The sequence below is a fragment of the Lepidochelys kempii genome, chromosome 1 (assembly GCF_965140265.1).
Source record: "Lepidochelys kempii isolate rLepKem1 chromosome 1, rLepKem1.hap2, whole genome shotgun sequence".
Lineage (NCBI taxonomy): Eukaryota > Metazoa > Chordata > Testudines > Cheloniidae > Lepidochelys > Lepidochelys kempii.
In genome coordinates, this window is record NC_133256.1 from 99426570 (window position 1) to 99441869 (window position 15300).

General features: G+C 41.9%; 1 protein-coding gene across 14 annotated transcripts in view; it reads left to right on the top strand.

The window, feature by feature from the left end:
- PCCA (propionyl-CoA carboxylase subunit alpha) overlaps positions 1-15300 on the top strand; it is a 420612-nt gene that overhangs the window by 119901 nt on the left and 285411 nt on the right. The window contains exon 1 of one of the 14 annotated variants that reach the window (XM_073348793.1): positions 8596-8618. The exons of the other annotated variants lie outside the window; for them this stretch is intronic. The gene's annotated coding sequence lies outside the window, so the exon portion shown is untranslated. Of the gene's footprint in view, positions 1-8595; positions 8619-15300 lie in introns of those variants that run through there. 14 annotated transcript variants of the gene reach the window in all.

Here is a 15300-nt window from a genome sequence, read left to right on the forward strand (position 1 = left end):
ACTTTTTCTTCAGTACTACTACTGCTATTGTTAAATCACATACTGTTCGTTCTTCACAACCCCTGTCTCATGTTGTGTACCTAGTGGACAATGAATAAGGCAGATACTTACAAGAAGAGAAAGGGTTGGTGCTTTAATGTATTGGTCTGGGGCCCAGGAGAGCCAGATTCTATCCTCAGCTGCCACAGTCTTTCTGCGGCTGTGTGTAAAGTATAAACTTTGGTCAGCATAAACTACATCAACGTACAGCTTCTGAAATTTGCATATTGCTTGTGCGTGTATGTTCTTGGCTGCTTGCATTGACCTGCACATATTCCCCACAAGTGATTGTGTCAATGCACAGTGCTGCGCACCATGGGTAGGAATTTCAGTGTGCTAGGTGTTGCTGTCTAGCACAATTCCTTTTGAGAACTTTTTGCAAGTGTTGTGGGATAGAAATGACTGACTCATGGGTCTCGGAGATATAGGGGTAAAGTTTCTAGCAAGCAGCTTTCTCCATCCCATAATTTCCACACTATTTTGAAAAAAAAAAAAAAATCTCACAAACCAATTTGGCACTTTTCAGTGTCTATCTCTGACAGAAGCCTGGAGCCCATAGCTCTGCACTGTTCTCATGAATGTTGCAAATACAGAACACACGATTCTTCAATGATGGTTTTTCTGTGGTTATTCAAGTGTTGGTGGCTCAGTGGAGACACACTTCACTGTTATCAACGTGCTCTGGTTGGGGAAGGTGTATGATGCCCGCATCTTTAAGAACGGAGTACTGTTCAGAAGAATACAGCCTCTCTCCAAATTTTACAACCCCTAATCCATGAATAAAGATTGAATTTTCTGAGGATTCAGTAAATGTTAGTTTAATTAATGGACCCTTTAAGAAACTTATTCTGGTGAGTCTCACTGTTTTTGTACTCTGTTAGCTTAACCCCCCCCCCCACCTATATCTTCCCTCCAGAATACTGTACTTCACTCGCACCCCCATCTAAGAACCTCTTGACATAACACACTTTTTCAATTTAAAAAAAAATAAAAATTATTTCCTGCTATTTTCCATGGCTGAAAACTTGTCTGCTGAGGCTAGCTAAATGTTTTTTTTCCTGCAGAGAATCTTAAAAAGAAATGTCCTCCTTCAAAATGGCTGGCCTCATTTAGGATGGCCACCATTTCTCTGCAGCTTATGCAGATGGATGCTCAGGACCTGATCTTGCAACTGTTTAACACTATGCATAACTTTAGGCGAGTGAGTAGTCTGATTTCAGTAGGACTATTCACGTGCTGTAAATTAAGCACATGAGTAAGTGTTTGCAGGACTGAGGTCTTAGTCCACCTCAGTAAAGAGGGCCACCACTCGTGAGAGTGAAGCCAGGTTCTCCTCAGGAAAATTGCCACCCAAGTGCTTTTCAGAAGGCGTAGAAGGTGAATATGCAGGTGAGAACAAGGAATATATCGGGGTGGCCAAACTTTCTGGCCCTCCAAGCGACCTATGACAATCTTCAGAAGTTTGAGAGCCCCAGCAGGTATGCAGCCCCAAGACACCCCTCCCCGCTGGGCAGAAGCCCGTACCCCACCACTCGCTGCAAGGCAGAGGTCCCAAGCTCCCCCCCACCCCCTTTCCCCACCATTCTGGTAGGTGGAGAATGGGGGTGTGTGTGGGAGGGGGGACTCTGCAAGCTGAACTTGAGTGGTAAAAGAGTCGCATGTGGCTTGTGAACCACAGTTTGGCCACCCCGGAATATATTGTGGTAAGCAGGTTAATATGTGGGGGTAGAGGGTTGGATGCTATGGGGCAGACTTAAAGCTGTGGTGGTAATATCTTACGAGTAGACCAGAGTCAGCGTGTTGTGGGTGGATTCTCTGCTAACCCAGTGGCAGACCACTCTGCCGTTGTTAGAGCCCTGGGCTGGGATGTGTTGGAGTTGAGCGGCCCGTGTCCCCCTCCGTCACCCCACCCCTGGGGTGGCAGTACACCCCCCCCTTAGGTCAGGAGGCCTGCGCTCCGCAGGCAACCCCTGCTGCGCCCTATAGACTGCTTGCTGGGTGCTCAACCCCTGCTGGCGCCCTGTAGACTGCTTGCTGGGTGCTCAACCCCTGCTGGTGCCCTGTAGACTGTTTGCTGGGGCCCCTGCCCTGGATGAGGGCCTGGGCCCCCTGAACATTTGTGGCTACCCTGCCTAAGGGTTAAAGTCTTCAACTATGTGGTGTCCCGCCCTGGCTGAAGGCCTGTGCCCCTGAAGTATTCACAGCCTTACCCTGCCTATGGTTTGGGGCTGGAGACTGTTAATTTCCCCATTTACTTAGCCTGTTTTAGGAGCGGGTGTAGCAAAGGGGTGTGGCCTCCCTCAGAGATGACAGCAAGGGAGAGCCACACCCATCTGCATGCTTGCAGTCCCATATTTTGTAATAGAGTATTATATGTCTATTGCAGGTGAATTCAGCAGGTGACTTTCTACCTTGCAGTGATGTGGCTCTATAGATGAGTACTGCTAAATATGGATAGTCTCTTGTATCTGTTGCTTTTTCTGAGCAAATTCTTCATTATATATTTTCCACATTCAGCTAATCCATTGGCTTGAGGATATCTGGCACTAGATGTCTCAGAATGAAAGTTGTGCATTTTAACTCAGGAATTCCATCTTCTTGAATTGTGGTCTGTTGTTATTGTTCTTGGAGTTCCATGACGTGCAAATACAGATTTAATGTGCCTGCCAGCTGTTGCTGTTGTGGTGTTTTCTAGCGGGACTACCTCTGGGAAATTGGTTAAGTAGCTCATTATAACCAGATGATGATGACTTCCCAATGAATTGCAAGTTGTTTGTGCATTGTCATTGGTTCTTTCTGCTGGTAATATCTGTACTTCTACACACTTGCTTTCTTCTATGTCACTGTTAATTTGTGGCCAGAACACACCTTCGCTAGCTCTCCTTTTTGATTTAGTCATTCACAGGTGCCCATCATATATTTATTCCAATATTTTCCTTCTCATCACTATGGAACCATGATCTGTGTCCTCTTCAAAAGCACACCCGAGAAAACTGAAAGCTCCTTTTTATAGTACGAATAGGCAGGTAGAAAGTCGCCGTCCCCCCTCCCTCCACATCCTTCCTTTACTTATTGCTTGTATCACTGCAACATTTCAACCTTAGCTGTTCGTCACCAGTTCATCTCATATGCCTGTAGGTACAGCACATGTCACTTATCATGTTCACATATATGTTCATTGCTTGTTCCAGATAATCAGACTGTGTATTGTGAGATGGAACATATACTCTTGCTAAATGGCATCCAGGCTGGAACTCCAGGGTCATATTATACTTCTGTAAAAAGAAAAGGAGTACTTGTGGCACCTTAGAGACTAACCAATTTATTTGAGCATGAGCTTTCGTGAGCTACAGCTCACTTCATCGGATGCATACCGTGGAAACTGCAGAAGACATTATATACACAGAGACCATGAAACAATACCTCCTCCCACTCCACTCTCCTGCTGGTAATAGCTTATCTAAAGTGATCATCAAGTTGGGCCATTTCCAGCACAAATCCAGGTTTTCTCACCCCCCCCCAGCCCCATACACACACAAACTCACTCTCCTGCTATTACCAGCAGGAGAGTGAGTTTGTGTGTGGGTGGGCGGAGGGTGAGAAAACCTGGATTTGTGCTGGAAATGGCCCAACTTGATGATCACTTTAGATAAGCTATTACCAGCAGGAGAGTGGGGTGGGAGGAGGTATTGTTTCATGGTCTCTGTGTATATAATGTCTTCTGCAGTTTCCACGGTATGCATCCGATGAAGTGAGCTGTAGCTCACGAAAGCTCATGCTCAAATAAATTGGTTAGTCTCTAAGGTGCCACAAGTACTCCTTTTCTTTTTGCGAATACAGACTAACACGGCTGTTACTCTGAAACCTGTCATTATACTTCTGTATTTTCAAAAATAGTTGCTGTGTCTTTGGTGGTGTTTCTCTAGGTCTATTTCTGTGTACGGTAGAACCTCAGAGTTACGAACACCAGAGTTTTGAACTGACCAGTCAACCACACACCTCATTTGGATCCAGAAGTACACTAGCAGGCAGCCGCAGAGACAAGACGAAGCCCCCCTCCTTTTCTTCCCCTGCCCCCAAAAAACAAATACAGTACAGTACTGTGTTAAATGTAAACTACTAAAAAAAAGGGAAAGCAGCATTTTTTCTGCATAGTAAAGTTTCAAAACTGTATTAAGTCAATGTTCAGTTGTAAACTTTTGAAAGAACAACCATAATGTTTTGTTCAGAGTTATGAACAACCTTCATTCCCAAGGAGTTTGTAACGTTGAGGTTCTACTGTATTGCAATCAGTTGTTTGTGATCAGCTTCTTTGAAGCTACCACCAGAGAGAGAATCATGAAAAGTTGTACCTCCATATGCAAGAACTCATCTCTTTTCAGTTTTCAGTTTGTGCATACGTCTTCTCTTTGTCTGTCCTAGCTCTAGAGGTATACAAGGTTGGCAACCAGTCTGTTCCATGACACTAATAGTACTGCTCCCAGCCCTGTTGAAGCATCTGTGGCTTTCAGTGGGTCAAAAAATTTCAGCTCTGGAGTTGATGTCTGAATGTTCTTAAAATTTTTGAATTCTTTCATGCTTGGGCATGCATGCCCATTCAGTGCCTTTGTGGAGGTGAGTCTTAGGTGCGTTGTGTGAGCTGCCTAGTTAGATATGAATTTGCTGACATAATTCAACATGCTTAGCAAACTTTATATTTCCTCTTTATCTTCTGGTCTCAGCATGTTCACTGTTGCTCAAATAATTGATTTAACAGGCAAGATTCCCTGTGAGGAATCTCTTCCAAGAATGTTATGTCTATTATTTGAAATTAACATTTGGTCTTACTCAGTTTAAAGTTGTTAGCTCTTGCAATTTGCAGTACTCTTCTCAATTGTTCCTGATGTTCAGTGGCAGTACTGCCCCAAATTAGGTCATCAATGTATACTTTAATGCCTGCTAGATCCTGTAGCAGCCAGCTTATTTTACAGTGAAATACTTTTGGAGCCAAACATATTCTGAAAGGCAGTTTTAGGTAGTGGTATCTACCAAACGGTGTTTTGAAACTGCAGATCTTGAAGTCCTCAGTGTCCCAGGGGATCTGCCGAAATCCTGCATCCAATTAGCTGAAAAATTCAGCTCCTACCAACTCAGAAAGTATTTCACTTCTTGTGGGCAAGTGGAATTGTCCTCTTTTTATGTTTTTGTTCAACTCCTTAGGTTTCATACATAGCTGTAGTCCCCCTCCTTTTTCTCTACAGTTACTCAGGAGTAAACCCAATCTGTTTTGTTTCTCTATTTGGTGGATGATACCATTTGCTGTCATTTTGCAGCTCTTTTTCCAGCCTCTTTCTTAAGGCTTGTGGAACTTTTCATAGAGAGTGTACTGCAGATTATGCATCTCCTCATAACTATGTCTTGTATGTTACTGGGAGGCACTTTGTTTCCTGTGAATACATCTGTATATGATGTTGTTGATACTTTTTGATTCCTTGATTTGTCTCTCTGTCTCTATTGCATACATACTCTTAATGAGACAAAGCGCCTCACGCATGTGTCGGCCCAAGACGAGTTGTTCACTTCTGTGTACTACCACAAGCTCTTGTTGTATCATTTCCCCCTTGTATTTAAATGTTCGTGTGCATTCTCCCAACACTGGAATTTTTCCTCCATTATACTCTTTCACAGATAGTTTTGACTCTTCAACGTTTATGTGCTCCTTACATCACTCTGTTTCCGTTTACTATATTTATGTGTGCCCCAGTGTCTTACCTTGTATGCCCCTTAACTGCCATTTGCCCACATTTTAATTAGCCAATCTTTTGAGTTTTCAGCCTCCTCTATTATTGTGCTTAAGAACAGCTCTTGCTCTTTGTTAAAGAATCCGTTACTGCACTTAATACATACACTTTCCTGTTTTCTCTGCATATTTTAGCATAATGGTTGGGTTTATTACTGTTTCTATGTATTTGCCTGAATGCTGGGCATTTCCTATATTCATGCTGGTTGCCACATCGCTTTACATGTTTCAGTCCTGGACAATTTTAATTTCTGTGAAATTTTCCCTTCCCAGTTTAGAACCAGCAAGGGAAGGGAACCAAATGTGAGTTTTACAGATCTTTTCATAGCTGGTGTCAGTAAACTTTACAGCACCATGCACCAATACATATATTATTCAGACTTGTTCTGTCAGGAACTTCCACCCCATCATATATTTTGTTCAATAGGTTTGAAATAAACAACTTCCTTAAATTAGCTGAGGCGCTGATTAGAAGAGGCAGAGTTTAGTACTGGCCCCAAAATGCAATTTAGAGTTAAAATTTAGATAGTAATATTGGTGAAAAATACAAATTCATGTAATTGATTTTATAATCCAGGTTCTTTTTTATTTTTAAATAGAAGATAAAGGGCCAAATTCTTGCTTGCTTTACTCATCCAAGAGTGTATAAGTAAGTTGTATGACTAAGGTGAACAGAATTTGGTAGAAAATCAGTGTCACGTACACAGGCCTTCATATCCAGAGATGTTGAAATCAGCAACAATAACGCTTCTCTCAAGTAGGGTTTGGACACAAATGTGTGGGTGTTTTTTTTGTTTTTGTTTTTTTAAAAACACAGTATTCAGGAGGCGAAAAAACCCTGTAATAACTTACCTCACATAATTTAGAACAGTTGAAGACAGAACTGAGCAATTGGAGGGAGCGTTGTATCATTATTAAATACCCAAGGTAATAGCACGGCGGACTACATGTTTCCTACTTCTCAGTGAGCTTGTTGGTACTAGCTGTAAGAGAGAGTTTATCTTCCATTATCAGATAAGTTAACAGTTTTGTCTAACTTCTGTGTGCACAAGTTTAAGGGTTGCTCTTTTTTTGTAGTAAACGAATTTTAAAATAAACTTTCATTAAGTTGGTTTATTTGACTACACTATTAGTTTTCTAGGATCTCAAATTCCCTCTATTTGTAAAAGGATGATCTACCAAAACTGCTGTATTGTATGACAGTGTAATATATACTGTGTGCAGTGTTGTATATACTGTAATATATGATGTATATTTAGATGTCTGTATTCCATGTGTTTTATAGTTGCATTTGTATATGTGTTGGAAGATCTTAAAACACTTCACAACCATCAACTGATATATTTTAGGATGACTTCACCTACCAATGGAGTGCCTCTAGATGGATGATCATATGCAGCTTGAGTTTGACAGAGCATAGCAACAGTGTACCCTTCATTTAAGGGCAGGAAATGAAGAAGAATAGTATGCCCCACTGAAAAAATAGGGGCCTTTAGGTAGGAAGAATGTAATTACCCAAGTTGGAATTTAGTCAGGACAATGGGCTTACAGCCTTTATTCTTATGAAAAGTGCTACTGGATATTTAATGACCACCTCAGTTTTATGCCATTTGAAAACTGGGACCTCCCAGCATCATGATGTTCCAAGCACCCTGCTGTGGCCCTAGCTCATTACTGATTTATTGAGAGAATGCCACTTACTGAATCACCAGTACCACTACTTCCAGCACCCAGTTCTGCAACAGACTTACATTGGGCAAGTCATTTGTGCTCTCTCTGACTCAGGTTCTCAATTTGCAATATGGGTATACTGATGCTTATTCAGCTTTGTAACCACTGCGAGATCTCTGGGGAAAAAAGTATTGGTAAAATATTAAACATTATTGATTTATTATTTGACTTAAGAGGCATTCCCTCCAAGTTCTGATGCACTCTTACGGGATTATTGCAGTTTAAAAAATCCTGTGACTACAAGGCTGAGATTGTAAGAGTTTTGGGCAGTGACTGTCTCTTTCTGTTTGTACAGCACCTTGCGCAGCGTGGTTCTGGTTCATGACTGGGGCTGCTAGGCACTACAATAATACACACTATTAAGATTTTATAATTTGTATTATTGATTATCATTATTTATTGAGCTCCATTTGTGTTTGCATTATTTTGTTATAGCCATGTAAATTAAGCACAAACATAATCTTTTGCAGAATTGAGAACTGTTGCAAATATTTCAGAGAAGAAAGTTTCATTCTTGTATTTATTTGAAGGCTTCAGTACACCTGTGGATTTGAATGGACAAAGGTATGCTTGTAGGGTATTTAGATATGTCATATGCACATATGTATTTTGAATTATAAAATACAGGTTTGTAAAGTTGTCTTTGAATATTAACTTTTAGCTTGGTAATATATGAAATGTAAAATATAGTAAGAAGTGAGCCCAGTTCCTTAGTAACATGAGATACTAGTTTAGCCAAAGGAACACCCCCTCCTCTCCACCATCAGTGCCTGTTTTTCATTTAGTGTAATGTATATTTTGTATTAAACATCTACTTGAGTGTTCTGTGCCAAGTGCAGTTATTGCTTCCAGACTGAAGGCCAAACAGCCTGGAAAATAAAGTACTGGTAACTTTCTCTACTGCAGATAGTATCGTCTTTGAAGTAGTGCTTCTTTTGGAAAAGAGAAATGATTGGTATATTAGATGAATCCTAAAAAAAAACAACCCAACCCAAACTTTTTTTGGTGGACAGGGGAAATGCCTGTTGAAGAAGAAATCTTATGTGGCTGTTTATATCCTGGAGAAAAGGTAAGTTGCTTAATAATTGGTGTATCTAAAAGGGATTCATATTCGCTGTATAATTGGTGGGAATGGTGTTCCATAGTACATCAGGTAAGTGAAGGCTTTTTCTATCTTGCTGACGCTTTCAGAACATTTTGTACAACACTTGCATCTTGTGAACATATTAAAAAAAAAAAACCCAAACCCCTCCTCCCCCTCCCCCTCCCCCCGAAACCCAACGACTTGTACTAATGGTGAGGTAGATGCTTCTTTTGCCTCTGGCAAAATCCTTTACCACAGATGGGCTTGCAGTGAAGAGAACTGATAGAACTTTTTTGTCTTACACTAAAAATGAAAATGGTCCCTACAAGGCTGGAAGATTGAGAAGATTGAGATTACACTTGTTAGTGTTTGCCATTTCCTTTGTGCATACCTGATTTCTTCTCTTTATCTTCATGTAATCAGCAGCTATATCCATTTCCAGAATCTAATTGAACGTAATGAAGAAAGAGGTTGGGCTGTTAAGCCTCTGCATTCTCTGCTCTTTGTGCTGATCATAGTGCTAAAAAGAGATGAGTTAACATAAACCTGAGTAGGCTGTTTAACCTTTTTTCTCTTCTGGAAATGTAGATGCAATAACATTTGCAGCTGAAAAGGCTCCTTCACAGTTTCTAATGTTTAAGGATGCAAATGAAGCATTTTGTCTTTACTGTCGCCTGGAGGTGTTATGCAAGAAAACAGAAAGAGGTTTCTAGGATTAGTTCCACAGATTTCTTTTATCATGTAAAAAACCAAGGCTGGTTTCAGTGCCATGAACTGAAGAAAACAATATGGAAAACATCTAGGGAAAACTCTTACATGTTTCATCTGTTTCTACCTAAATTTTCTGGGTGTTCGTTACTTATGAAAAGTTAAATACTTAGTTCTGTTGTGGTACATAATGTTAAAGTTAACTTTGTATCCTTTCTGGGATCCTCACTTTTAAAAAAAAAAAGTATTCTCTAGATAGAAGCAGAATTGATCATTAATATTTGTATGTCATGTAAGTTACTGTACACTTATATTTTATAGTAGATTTTCTTTGTTATAATGTGCTTTTTGACTACTTATATGGTCCAGTGCTGCATTTGGGTTCTTGAGAAATGTACAGTTATAATAAAAAGATGATTACTTAGATTTTTCTTAGGCTTTGATTTGATGTTTTATTAAAATAGATTTGGCCTTCATAGTAAAATCCAAAGCAAAATTTTGAATTTGAATACTTTTTCACGAAGATGATTAGCTTTTTGAGAGTGCAGAGAATGTTTCTTCAGTTTTGTTTTTCTACTGTTGTACTCGCCTGTTAATGATATTTTAGTGTTCTTATTATTGCATTTCTAGAAATTGGAAATTTCTTCCAATAAAGAATTTTCTTCAAAATAAAGAAAATACAGTTTATTGTATATACTATGAAATTCCTGTGTAATGGTTAATAAATGTGAAAATTAGTTCATACTGTACAATAGTATGATTTTGGAATATATGTGCCCTGATACGATTAATATTCTTTATTGTGCCATTCTAATTACCATGTTATAAGTATAGAAATTCATATTTTAGGAAACTTTTAAATAAACATTAGTTTCTAATATTACTTTTTCATTTAGTAGTTTGTGCCTTAGGTGATGCTGACTAGACGTATTATGGCTGCTCCCTGACCCCTACCCAAGAGGTTACATACCTTTCTTCTGAGACAAGCAGTTGTAGGGGTACAGAGTAACAACCGTGTTAGTCTGTATTCGCAAAAAGAAAAGAAGTACTTGTGGCACCTTAGAGACTAACCAATTTATTTGAGCATAAGCTTTCATGAGCTACAGCTCAGTACTCCTTTTCTAGTTGCAGGGGTAGTGGAACTAGAGTCCTATAATGCAGTCTTGAGTCCAGTCCATACTGGGCCAGAAACAGTGTTTGGAAACCATGTTTAAACTTTATTTAAGCATGATTCTATCTAAACAAAATTCTGGAACAGTTTAATTCCCCCCACCCCCCTTTTTATATTAGTTCTCGTGGAAGTGTATTTAAATATAGTGTAAACACTGTTCCCGTACTTTCTTTGCAGCCCATTACAGAGAGGGGAAGAGTGTCAAATGTTTGGTTCAACTTGAGGTAGTCCTATTTTTGTATCCTGTCCATAGGAGGCTTGTGCTTGTCATATGGACAGAAATGTATTAAATATCCAGTACGCTAGATTATGTATGTTGTTTTATTGGTATTATAGGACAAAAATTCACCATCTCCAATAAAATGATTAATTTGCAGCAAAATTTATTTCTAGCTAGTTGGCTGTCTGATCATATATATATTGCCATTACTATGTATATCTTAGACTATTCCTTGGAGTGAAGAGTGGGCTTAAATTCATAGCAGTTCTCAGTCTGGTGGTGGTGTTCTACAGAAGTTCTACACTTCTATGAAGTGAGCTGTAGCTCACGAAAGCCTTATGCTCAAATAAATTGGTTAGTCTCTAAGGTGCCACAAGTACTCCTTTTCTTTTTGCGAATACAGACTAACACGGCTGTTACTCTGAAACAAATAAATCTTGTTAGTTCATGTTTTAATAAAGCAAAAACATAAATTTAAGCCTCCTAGTTGGATGAATTTCAAGTAGATTAAATACTATCCAACATATTTCAAGGGTTTCAGGATTTTAAATGGGTATCCTATCATGGCCACATTTTTTCCCCTTATGCTCATAGTTGTAAAAGTGCCTTTAAGGTTTCTATAAACTCAATTTTAAGAACAGTCTGAAGCAAATTTCTTAAACCTAGTTTCATTTGATTTAAAGTAGAGTTTCTTCTTTTTTCAATTACTTTATTTAAAAAAAAAACCTTTTTAAGATTTACTCTTACATATACAGCACTTACATGTATGTGAGAGAGTCAGTAAACAATAACATGCATAATGCAAGGTACAAAACTAAAAAATTGTCATGGGATAACTTGATATGGGGCAGGAGTCTCTTCTACAGATCTCTTTATGGTCTTCTACAGAAATCTCCTTTACCTCTTCTACAACAATTACTGAACTTCAGGGCTGCAGAACTTCCTCCTATAAACCAAATGGCTGGTAGATTTGCATAGTTGTGGATCACTTGGCCCTGCCTCATGCATGCTCTACCTGGCCAGAGACTGCTCCCATATTCCCCTTCATAGTAGGATTCTGGGAGACCACATGTAACATAAGGAGCCACATGGTGTTCAGGTGGATTCTCTGGGCATGTCTACACTGCAATAAAAGACCTGTGGCTGGTATGGGTTAGCTGAGGAGGGTGGATTTCAGAGCCTGGAGCCCAAACCAAGCCTGAATGTCTTCACTGCAATATTTTAGCCCTTCAGCCTGAATCAGTTGACTCAGGTTCTGAGACTCAGTGCTATGGGTTTTTTATTGCAGTTTAGGCATACCTTAAAGTGGATTCTTCAAATCCTGCCTCCCACAACCCACTCATCATGACTTGGCCACTTCTTCTGCATTCAGGATCATATATGCCTATGTAGATGGCAGTGGAGAAATGTCTTGTTTCTAATCCTGTAGGTATGTTAGATTTTATAATAAACTAATTTTATTTTCTTTTATTTTCTGTTCACCATCAATTTTTTTAGCTGTTCATAATTGTAAGGAACCATAATTAAATACAGAACGAAGGAGCCTACTATGACTCTCCTCAGAAAGCATGATTGTATCATCAAAGGGTATGTCTACACTACGGAATAAGGTCGAATTTATAGAAGTCGGTTTTTTAGAAATCGGTTTTATATATTCGAGTGTGTGTGTCCCCACAGAAAATGCTCTAAGTGCATTAAGTGCATTAACTCGGCGGAGTGCTTCCACAGTACCGAGGCTAGAGTTGACTTCCGGAGCGTTGCACTGTGGGTAGCTATCCCGCAGTCTCCTCTGCCCATTGGAATTCTGGGTTGAGATCCCAATGCCTGATGGGGCTAAAACATTGTCGCGGGTGGTTCTGGGTACATATCGTCAGGCCCCCTTTTCCTCCCTCCTTCCGTGAAAGCAAGGGCAGACAATCGTTTCGCGCTTTTTTTCCTGAGTTACCTGTGCAGACATCATACTACGGCAAGCATGGAGCCCGCTCAGGTAACCGTCACCCTATGTCTCCTGGGTGCTGGCAGACGCGGTACGGCTTTGCTACACAGTAGCAGCAACCCCTTGCCTTGTGGCAGCAGACGGTACAGTACGACTGGTAGCCGTCATCGTCATGTCCGAGGTGCTCCTGGCCACGTCGGCTGGGAGCGCCTGGACAGACATGGGCGCAGGGACTTAATTTAGAGTGACTTGACCAGGTCATTCTCTTTAGTCCTGCAGTCAGTCCTATTGAACCGTCTTATGGCGAGCAGGCAGGTGATACGGATTGCTAGCAGTCGTACTGTACCATCTTCTGCCGGGCAGGCAAGAGATGAGGATGGCTAGCAGTCGTACTGTACCATCTTCTGCCGAGCAGCCATGAGATGTGGATGGCATGCAGTCCTTCTGCACTGTCTGCTGCCAGCCAAAGATGTAAAAGATAGATGGAGTGGATCAAAACAAGAACTAGACCAGATTTGTTTTGTACTCATTTGTCTCCTCCCCTGTCTAGGGGACTCAGTCCTCTAGGTCACACTGCAGTCACTCACAGAGAAGGTGCCGCGAGGTAAATCTAGCCATGTATCAATCAGAGGCCAGGCTAACCTTCTTGTTCCAATAAGAACGATAACTTAGGTGCACCATTTCTTATTGGAAGCCTCCGTGAAGTCCTGCCTGAAATACTCCTTGATGTAAAGACACCCCCTTTGTTGATTTTAGCTCCCTGAAGCCAACCCTGTAAGCCGTGTCGTCAGTCGCCCCTCCCTGCGTCAGAGCAACGGCAGACAATCGTTCTGCGCCTTTTTTCTGTGCGGACACCATACCAAGGCAAGCATGGAGGCCGCTCAGCTCACTTTGGCAATTAGGAGCACATTAAACACCACACGCATTATCCAGCAGTATATGCAGCACCAGAACCTGGCAAAGCGATACCGGGCGAGGAGGCGACGTCAGCGCAGTCACGTGAGTGATCAGGACATGGACACAGATTTCTCTGAAAGCATGGGCCCTGCCAATGCATGCATCATGGTGCTAATGGGGCAGGTTCATGCTGTGGAACGCCGATTCTGGGCTCGGGAAACAAGCACAGACTGGTGGGACCGCATAGTGTTGCAGGTCTGGGACGATTCCCAGTGGCTGCGAAACTTTCGCATGCGTAAGGGTACTTCCATGGAACTTTGTGACTTGCTTTCCCCTGCCCTGAAGCGCATGAATACCAAGATGAGAGCAGCCCTCACAGTTGAGAAGCGAGTGGCGATAGCCCTGTGGAAGCTTGCAACGCCAGACAGCTACCGGTCAGTTGGGAATCAATTTGGAGTGGGCAAATCTACTATGGGGGCTGCTGTGATGCAAGTAGCCCACACAATCAAAGATCTGCTGATATCAAGGGTAGTGACCCTGGGAAATGTGCAGGTCATAGTGGATGGCTTTGCTGCAATGGGATTCCCTAACTGTGGTGGGGCCATAGACGGAACCCATATCCCTATCTTGGCACCGGAGCACCAAGCCGCCGAGTACATAAACCGCAAGGGGTACTTTTCAATAGTGCTGCAAGCTCTGGTGGATCACAAGGGACGTTTCACCAACATCAACGTGGGATGGCCGGGAAAGGTACATGATGCTCGCATCTTCAGGAACTCTGGTCTGTTTCAAAAGCTGCAGGAAGGGACTTTATTCCCAGACCAGAAAATAACTGTTGGGGATGTTGAAATGCCTATATGTATTCTTGGGGACCCAGCCTACCCCTTAATGCCATGGCTCATGAAGCCGTACACAGGCAGCCTGGACAGTAGTTAGGAGCTGTTCAGCTACAGGCTGAGCAAGTGCAGAATGGTGGTAGAATGTGCATTTGGACGTTTAAAGGCGCGCTGGCGCAATTTACTGCCTCGCTTAGACCTCAGCGAAACCAATATTCCCACTGTTATTGCTGCTTGCTGTGTGCTCCACAATATCTGTGAGAGTAAGGGGGAGACGTTTATGGCGGGGTGGGAGGTTGAGGCAAATCGCCTGGCTGCTGGTTACGCGCAGCCAGACACCAGGGCGGTTAGAAGAGCACAGGAGGGCGCGGTACGCATCAGAGAAGCTTTGAAAACCAGTTTCATGACTGGCCAGGCTACGGTGTGAAAGTTCTGTTTGTTTCTCCTTGATGAAACCCCCCACCCCTTGGTTCACTCTACTTCCCTGTAAGCTAACCACCCGCCCTTCCTCCCTTCAATCACCGCTTGCAGAGGCAATAAAGTCATTGTTGCTTCACATTCATGCATTCTTTATTCATTCATCACACAAATAGGGGGATGACTACCAAGGTAGCCCAGGAGGGGTGGTGGAGGAGGGAAGGAAAATGCCACACAGCACTTTAAGCACAGCACTTTAAAAGTTTACAACTTTAAAATTTATTGAATGCCAGCCTTCTTTTTTTTGGGCAATCCTCTGTGGTGGAGTGTCTGGTTGGCCGGAGGCCCCCCACCGCGTTCTTGGGCGTGTGGGTGTGGAGGCTATGGAACTTGGGGAGGAGGGCGGTTGGTTACACAGGGGCTGTAGTGGCAGTCTGTGCTCCAGCTGCCTTTGCTGCAGCTCAACCATGCACTGGAGCATA